General features: G+C 44.4%; 1 long non-coding RNA gene across 1 annotated transcript; it reads left to right on the forward strand.

The window, feature by feature from the left end:
- The first annotated feature begins 6,224 nt into the window (after nt 1-6,224).
- Nucleotides 6,225-8,667, forward strand: LOC143415911 (uncharacterized). The gene is made up of 3 exons (XR_013096339.1): nt 6,225-6,259; nt 7,412-7,539; nt 8,370-8,667. It is a non-coding gene; the product is annotated as an uncharacterized LOC143415911 (long non-coding RNA).
- Nucleotides 8,668-9,342: the final 675 nt, after the last annotated feature.

The following is a 9,342-nucleotide window of genomic DNA, read 5'->3' on the forward strand; positions in this document are numbered from 1 at the left end:
CAATATAATAGTGTCAGTTACACATTGTGGGTTGCACTGTGGCCAGAATGGACATTACCTCCTGCCTAATGGAAGCTGTCAGCCATCCTGCAACCATGAATTAGATAAGCAGAAGTGAAGGGATTGTTAACAACAATTTAATAATAAAATGTAATGTGATAGTTGCACTTTATTAGCTCCCCACAATCGTATGAATAATAACCATGAATGCACTGCATGCTCATAGCAAGTTCTTTAGGTTTAAAGTGAGATCCTGCTTTAAAGGGCGCTTCATCTGCTGGGAATGACATGTTTCTTCTAGTATGTAAGGCTCAGCCCATCTTACTGGGACTTACTTTTGTAGATCCACATGCTCTAAACCTGCTGCTCCATGATTGGTGCAGAAGCTTTAAGCTACTATTAACAAATAATGACCATGGACTTAGTTGTTACTACAATAACTTATCATTGAGCAACTTTTAATTTTACTTGTAAAACTATGCAAGTAGAATTGAATGGGGCACAGTGAGCTGAGCACAGGCCCACTCTGTGACACTCAGAGGTTTGTGGATATCATACTGAGAGTATTGGACACAGTGCAGCCAGCTTGCAGCCACTTTCCCACCACTTTAGCACAATGTTTACATGAGACTCAGCCACACTAATGTTCCTGGGCAGACATGTGGTGCAGCATGGCTGATGGCACTGTACCTGCAGCTGTCATGGACAAGAACCACTCAATACCTCACCCAAGCCAAGCCTGTGCTGATGTTGTGATCTGAGACCGAGACACTAACCCAGGATCATGATATGATGTTGTGAGAGTTTCACTAAGAATTAGCTCTGATTACAAGATTTCAATCTATCGTAACTCTAATTTGTATTTACTTCAGTTTGTTCATCTTGGAGCTGTGTGCAGCTGAGGACAGTCTTATTATTACCAGGTGAGGATATGTAACAGCCACAGTCTGTAGAGATGATGTCACCATGGAGTGGTGATGTCACTGGAGCTGCCAATATGTGCTCCAGCCAAAGCTACACCAGAGGGTTGTGCTGTGTAACAGGTTGGTGCAGGTGGTGTTATCTACATTTGAACATTAGGCAACAGTCTCATGAAGACACTTTCTATTGTTCACTAAAGACCAACAATAACAGAGACAAAGGGAGAGCAGCAGAACTAGTGCTAACAATTAGCACTGCTAGCCTGCCCACCAACACCAGCTAATGTTCTAAAAACGATGATCAATGATTTTGCTGTAACGGCTCCAGCTGTCTGTGTCAGGGACACGTTGGAGATGAAGTGAGTGATCCAGTGACAAAGGTTTGGAAAGCTGCAGTCAGCTGAGACTAAAGGAGTCACCTGACCGAGAGACCAAATGTTTCACTGAGAACGTCCAGATGAACAGAATCAACCTTTGGGATAATCTGTTCCACACATCCATGTTTCACTTACTGCATTATATTTCCTCATTGCTGTGCACACAGGCCTGTGGCTTATAACCAACTCCAAGTTCAGACTCAGAGGCTGCTGAAGCTGTTTTCTGGAACAGAGACGTGTTGGATATAAAAGCAACTCTTCTTTATGTGTCAGCACTGAGGAAAGGAGCAGCTTCGTTTCTAAGTGTATGAAGGACTGTAGCAGTGTGTGTGTGAGCTTTATTTCACAGACAGAACCATGTCAAAAACACAAGTTCAGGTAAAAACAATACAAAATCAAAGAGTCTGATCAGAAGGATTAAACAGAGGAGTGTGGGACTGTTTTTAACAGACAGCAGGTTAAGCCAGGCTGGAGGAGTAAACTGAGCCTCGGTGTGAGCAGCAGTGTGTTTGACAGGAAGCTGAGATAAACAGTCTGGAGCCCATTTAGTGCTTCATATGAAAGTGTGAGGATTTGAAAGCAAATCTAAAATCAAGCAGGAGTCAGTGTGAGAATGATTTGTGCTTTTCCTCAGTCAGATGCTGGGAGTTTCAGTTCATCCATGTTCAGCGTGCTGTGCTTTGTGTAACAGGAGAATATGACAGTATAAATCAAGTCTTCATGTCACTGAAAGCCTCCACAGTCTGCTATGGAGGTGCATCAGTTTGGATTTACAAGAAGAACATTTCTTAAACCTGCCACAAGATGGCGCTCCAACAGAAGGGATGTCCACAGTGTAACACAGACACACACATACTGTGTGAATGTGTGAGTGAATGGGCTTTCAACACAAGGCTTCTGCTGCTACCTTTAATGACATAATTAGCTAACAAGAACAAACTGTTAATTACCACCAAAGAACGGCTCCAGATTTTAGCTGCTGACCATTTTGTGAAACGTTGATTACATCAGCTTATTGTTGATTTTTCAACCTTAATATCAGCTGCTTTAAAGGAGCCTGGTTCTCTGGCAGTAACACTTTTCTTCACTAGATGCAGTGCAGGCACAGTCTGTGTTTCTAAACTACACACTAATGTTCATTGTTGTGCAGCTAAATCCTCCCTCTGGATGGGAAGAATCCCTGTCAGGCTTCAAACACCTGGCTTGGTGTTCTGGAGCTAATGTGTCACCTGTGAGGACTCTGAGATGAACACACAGCAGACACTTCAGTTCTCCGTCTGTGTGTCCTCAGTTTCCCAGCATGCCTTGGCTGTGGTGGTGGAGGTGAATGAGGGGGAACATGCTGCTCTGTCAGCACTCAGGTTTCATACCTGGTGATCTCAGAGGACAAAGCGGCGTTACAGCAGCGCACGTTGATGAGACCTGATGCTCTGAACAGTTCAGACTTCAGCCTCGCTCTGAGAAAACAAACGACTGACTGTCAGCAGCAACTACACCTGCTCCATCAGTGACGGAGAGAAGAACTGAGACTGAGAGACATACAGCTGCAGGTCAAAGGTCAGAAACGCCCGCTCTTTGTACGGGTCAGGAGTTAGTACTGCAGAGGTCAGAGGTCAGCTTGCTGACAAACCATTTGAAACAGTTTGGAGCTAAAAGCACAACAGCAGAGGAAAGAAGAGACACTGCAGAGATGATGCAAAATATTGTGTTTTGTTCTCAGCTGTCAAAAAGTGTAACACACGTGTTCCAGCACAGCCTTTGTGTACTTTCACTTCTCCATACTGTCCATTGGAAATCCTGTTTGTTACTTTTTGATTTCAGTCCATGTGTCCAAAGCAAACTTCTGTCCCACACTTTCTCTGCTGACTCTTCACCGATGCTCAGATGATCTCAGATGATTTCACCAGAACTCATCAAAATTCGGGCTCCACAGAAACCCAGACGTCACTAAACAAGCGTAACAAGCAAAGTGAAAACTGGTCGTTCAGCTTTATTGACCAAAGATAAGCTCACATGTCACCTCATGACACAGACACTTATTTCCACAGCATGCACGAGGACTGACAATAAGTGTCTATAAAGCCACTTCTATCTGCCACACCTGTGCTTCTGTCATGGTTGCTCTCCTCTCACTCTGTCATTTATCCACAGTCTGCCTCCCTCTGCTCCGTCAGCTGACGTCCTCTCTACACCACCTGCTGTGTTTTATCCTGCAAAAACACATTTAAGAAGCGTTGCACCGAGTAACGGGAGGAACTGCTATAAAATCCATTTAAAGGAGGTGGTGCTGAGTGCTGTGACTGGGGTCCCACCACTGACATCACGGGTGGAGGACATGTTGGAAAACTGCTACAAAGTGCTGTGCAGCCAGCAGAGCTTACAGTCTGTCCTGTGTGTCATACAGGCTCTCACACTTAGTGTTTCTGTGACACATTGAAGAGAAGTTTGTGTTGTTCACAGTTGTGCTTGTACTGAGTGACAGCTGACATGACCTAACAGGAATAATGTGTCTGTGCTGAATGAGAAGTAACACACAATGAAGTCTTGATGCATCTCAATCATCCAGGAAAGTGAGTCTGTTGCTTCTGTTCATCTGGACGCAGCGTTTTGTGGGAGAAACGTGTCGTCATCATCAGGTGACGTCTTCAGTCTCAGCTGCAGGTTTCAGTCTTACAAACAGGACATTTGCATAAAGACTGAAAGCAGCTGCAGGAACGATGGGCTGGGAGCTCCGTTCCTTCATCTTAATTATGCAGATTCTCAGGACCATTGATCAACAACCACTGATCCATGTCCATGAGTCCCATTCACAGAGATGTGGGAATGGCTGCAGTCACAGCATGTAAGATGGAAATAAATGAGAAGTATTTAGCTGAAGTGGATTTGATTTATGTTACTTCTTTTTTAACTTGTAGTTCTACATTGGAAGATTATTGTGATATTGAAATATAAAAATACATTTATATTCTATTATTTTCTCAAAATAAGCGTCACACTCGTGGAAGCCGGTGTAGCCGCCGAAACGCCTGCATTTATGGAGACTTTCAGCCCCAGGTAGGCCAGTTATGGATCTTCGGATCCACATTATGTCAGCATAAAATACATACTTAGGCAGAATTTTGCAAACATCTATTTTTCATTTTGTAGCAGCATAGAGCTTTTTTCCAATTATTTTTTAAAAGTCAGGTCAAGGCTCCAAAAGCCCAAAGGCGATATAACAGTTTGTGTTTGCTACATGGATCATTGTAGTTCAGCTTTCCTTTGTTATATTTCTTTAAGAGCTCAAAATGTGTTCATTACATAAATCAAATGTAATTTTCTCTGTAGCACTTCATGGATTTCATAAGCAACACACTGTAGTTGTTCACACAAAGCATAAAGGTAAAAACAATATACACAGTGTTATCTTCATTTTAGATGTCACAAAGTATTTGCGGCTCCCAGTGTTTTCCCGAACCCTGACCCTTTGCGTGGAAACCGGGTCCAAAAGGCTCTTTGGGTGTTAAAGGTTGCTGACCCCTGCACTAGGCCCAACTGACACATATATTTGATTCCAAATACAAAAAATAATGTGTAACCTGCTGGAAGAATGTAGGAGGTTGAGACAGGATCTCAACACTTGGTGTCTGCAACAAAAGACAACAATATGTGGGCCGATCGTGGCTCAAGAGTTGGCAGCTCGTCTTGTAATCGGAAGGTTGCCGGTTCGAGCCCCGGCTTGGACCGTCTCGGTCGTTGTGTCCTTGGGCAAAAAAGCACTTTGGGGTCCTTAGGGACGAGTAAAGCGCTCTACAAATACAGGCCATGTAATGGCAGAAACATTCTCTAGTGTAAATCCTGACTAGTTCATTAACTACAGATCAGTTTCAGTGAACATTATTCACAGAGGGATCTGAGTTCCTTATACCAGACTCTACAGAAACTGTAACACTGTACAGCTCTGCGACTCAACAATATGACAACAATGTAACACACACTAGAATCATCAAATAAAGCCCCACTAACCACTAGAACTAGAACTAACTAACTAGCACTGGACACTTGCATATTAGAGATTTCTACCACCATAGGAGGCGAGATATCATCCTTGAACCAGAGCATCCAGCCCTCAATTTCGGACATAAAAAGCGACGTGGCCAGGCATGATAACACTTTGACTGAACTGCAGGACTGTGCCTCGAACCACTCTGACACCATCGCCACTCTCCAGGCCACTGTGGAGCGTTTGTCTGCGGAGGTAAAGAAGTTAGATGAGAGATGTGGAGCTCTTGAGGCACTCCAGGAGGAATAATTTAAGAACTGCAGGAACACCAGAAGGCACAGAGGGACCCAAGATGACTGAGTTGGTTCACACCTGTTGGCGGAGGCGCTATCTCTCGAGGAGAAGCCACTCATCGATCGAGCACATAGAGTGAATCGCCAGCGTCCCAAACAAAGTCATCTTCCTCGGCCCATCATCTTGAGATTGCACTACTACCACATTGGTGAGGAAATTCTGCTGAAAGCTGCAGAGAACAAGAACCTGATGTATAAGGGTTTTTAAAATAAACATCCTCCCAGATTTCCCTCCCTCTGTTGGAAACGCAGAGCCGCATTTGCAAATATGAGAGGAAGACTACGTGGGATGACCGGCGTCAGGTACAGACTGCTATACCCTGCAAAGCTGTTAGTGACCCATGGTGATGTGAGGAAAAGCTTTAGCGATCCCAAAGAGACCGTAGACTACGCGGAGAAGCACCTCTCCCACCCACCTTCAAATGTATTAAAAGCAAGGATATATCTATATGTCTAACGCTGACACAGCACTGTGTTTCTTCTTTTCCCTTTATATTCCATGTAAAGGTGAATATGGAGCGTTTATGGCGATTTTCTGAATCTCGGGCAGATGAACTTCCCTGAAGTGTTTCCAGCTGGGTGTCGAGTGTTTGACCGACGCATGAAACGACACGTTTGTGAGTCTTTGTGAGTATTTATCACACGGCGTGCTGCGGGGAAAAGCCTGTTGTAACATTCATGTTTTAGCCCCTGACGGCTCTTTTTGGCTTTTCATCCCTAAACTCTCTGCATGCTCTTTCATGTGATTCGTTTTATTTTGAAAAGTCTCAATAGGATCTTGAGCTTTATTGTGAAAGGTTTATGTGGAAAATAAAGAAGCGGACGGCGGAGCCACGCGATGGTTTTACCGTCGTTGTTGCTAACGAGCGTCCGTAGTGTGGTTATATTAAATATAAGAGAAAGAGAGAACTTTAATACAGACACTACAGCGAGCATCACAACCATGTAACATATTTTACACCATGAAACAAACGATCTTTCATATCATCATCTGATATATATGTTATATGGAACAGGCCCAGCTCAGGCTGTCTGTGATGCAGCACAGCGCCACCCTGTGGTCATCACTGCACTGGTGACACTACAAACAAACAAGTATACAGGATGGACGGTGGCCCTGAGAGCTCACACACACTGCTGCTTCTAAAACACCATGAAACAGGAAAATGCTGTGAAAGCACAAAATAATCACAGTTCAAAGAGACAATAGTGACAGAAACAGAGGCTTCACTGGTGCTGAGGGAGAAATCCCAGAGAAGCTTCCTTCCTGCCAGTATACGAGCCCACCAACAGAGACAGGACCAGTTCATCCTCCATCACTTACTGTGGCTCACGTTGCTCTTCTGTTGCTTTGCATCACAGACGCGTCTTTACTGGCTTCTTCTTCTAATTGCACTTAGAAACATGTTGTCTTTAACCTGTCACAGCTGCCCAGATGCTGCTGCTGAGAACATGTGGAGCTGATTCATGTAGTCATGTGTCTGTGAACAGCCAATCACAGGAAGACTTTCAGAAGAAACTCAGAGGAACAGCTGAGATGTGCTGAGTGACACAAGAACTGACAACAAATGTTAAAGTTCAAATGGTGGTTTTGTTTGCAGGGACTGTGAGTGGATGGAGATCCTGGTCCTCCTCAGCTGTGAGTTCTTCCTCTGTCATGAGAACCTCAGGGGGAGAACATGTGCTCACTCTCAGCTGCTTTAACAGGAAAGAAGCTCTTTTAGATCAAAGCTGAGAAACTGTTTGTAACAGCGAACTCTGTCACCTTTCTCTCCTCAGCCTGCTGCTGGACAGGCCCATGAAGCTCTGCTGTAAAGGCTTCCATGTCCCAGGCTTCACCTTTACCTGCTGACCAACGGGAGGCGTGGCCAAAACAGCGATGGGGAGTGGAGCAGCAGGTAGCAGAGGTGAGCCTCTTGTATGCAGCCTGTTATCTGTGGGACCAGGGAGGACGTGACAGCAGATGTTGCTGATTCAACATCTGTGTGACAGCTGGAGCAGCACAGTCTGTAGGAAACATCTGTGCATGTAGGAGACACCAAGGTTTACATGGTGGAAGCAGACGACTGACTCAAGCAGTCTCACATCACAGGCTGCTGGCTACAAGCACATGACCACAGTGACTGGTTTCACTGGTGTCTGTCCCAGTCTGTGGCAGAGATACAGGAAGTCACAGACAGCCTGCACACAGCGTTTCCTCTGGAGTGTGTTTCACACCCTGTTTGTGTTTCTCACTAACATGTTGTAGTTCTTCCTGCACACAGCAGCACTTTGATCATTTCTCCTGCTTTTCTTCCTTTTCTAGCTTTTATACACTGACATTGACACAAAACTCCAAAGTCATCATTTGAGGAGCTTCTTAAGAGTTTCTGTGAGTTTAGTGAAGTCAGCCTCTCAACAATAAGTGTGTGTGTGTTGATTAGCTAATGTTCAGAGAGGACTGCACTGATGTAGCATCCAGGTGAGCAGCTTATGAGCCAACAGGGGAAATTTAGCTGTATTATTGTTGTTTAAATGTAATAATTTATGATTTCATGTTCCAATATTTCACTTTTCCCAACATTTTGTTATCATTTGGTCTGAAAACCATGACAAACAGCAGTGTTACAGTTGTTAGCATTAGCTGCTATAGAGCACTCAGTCACTGTATTGGTGTTAGCGACATGAACATATCTGAGCTAACTGTGTGTTCCAGATGTGCAGCAAACCCAGCTGTCCCTGTGTTTTCCTGCTGTAGACATTATCCCCATGATGCTGACGTCCTCTGGTGGGACGAGCTCACACGTTTATGGATTCAGATGCTAACTGGACCAGACTGGTGTCAACCTTTGTGCTATAGAAGCAAATCAAAGAAGAACCAGTTGAACCTGAGCTGTCTGTAGTGGTGACACCAACACCATGTCACCTGCACATGCTGACCCACTCACTGGCCCCGCTCAGATCAAGGAGCTGTCACAGCAGACAAAAATGTGAAGTCCGCACATAGTCGCCATGGCACCCACCAACCCACCACACCATCCCCCATGGAGCTACCAGGAGAGGCATACTGGCCCACTGAGGATCACAGAGGAGCAGACCCAGGGGGGCTGACAGCACAGCCCCCACCCACCAGTCGTGCAGCTTATATTGTATATTGTATGAAATGAAGGAAGGTGGCACTTGCATGGGGTGGCAAGTGCCACCCTAAAATGATCCCTTGCCACCCCAAGTGCCACCCCAGTTTTGCATATGACAGTGTTGTTTATTAAAATAAGTTTAACAGTTTGAGCGTAGTTACAGTCAGCAGTGAATATAAATGCTAGAACTGGATATATTCCATAGTGTCCCCCCCTCCACATTAACAAATGGTTCAGCCCATAGCAGGACCGGCTTTCTTCTTGTTTTCAGCAGCAAGCGATGCTTATGATTGTGCCAGAGCACATTTTGAACAACACCATGGGAATTTCTGATTTTACACAGGTGGGTGGATGTTACACTGTGGAAATGGAAGGAAGGTGAGTGCTATTTTAAATGGTTGTAGAAAATGAAAAAACAGCAGGTGTATTGGCTGCATTTTTAGATAAATAGTTGTATCTGTTTACAAAATGTACAATTTATATTTGCATTTCAAGTTATAAACATTTACCCAACACGTCTGTGGTTTTTTTACAGTAAAAAATACTGCTAGGATTTTAGGTTCTTTGTGTGATTTCAGATCAGTAATAGTTACA

The sequence above is a fragment of the Maylandia zebra genome, unplaced genomic scaffold (genome assembly GCF_041146795.1).
Source record: "Maylandia zebra isolate NMK-2024a unplaced genomic scaffold, Mzebra_GT3a scaffold11, whole genome shotgun sequence".
In the NCBI taxonomy this organism is placed as follows: Eukaryota; Metazoa; Chordata; class Actinopteri; order Cichliformes; family Cichlidae; genus Maylandia; species Maylandia zebra.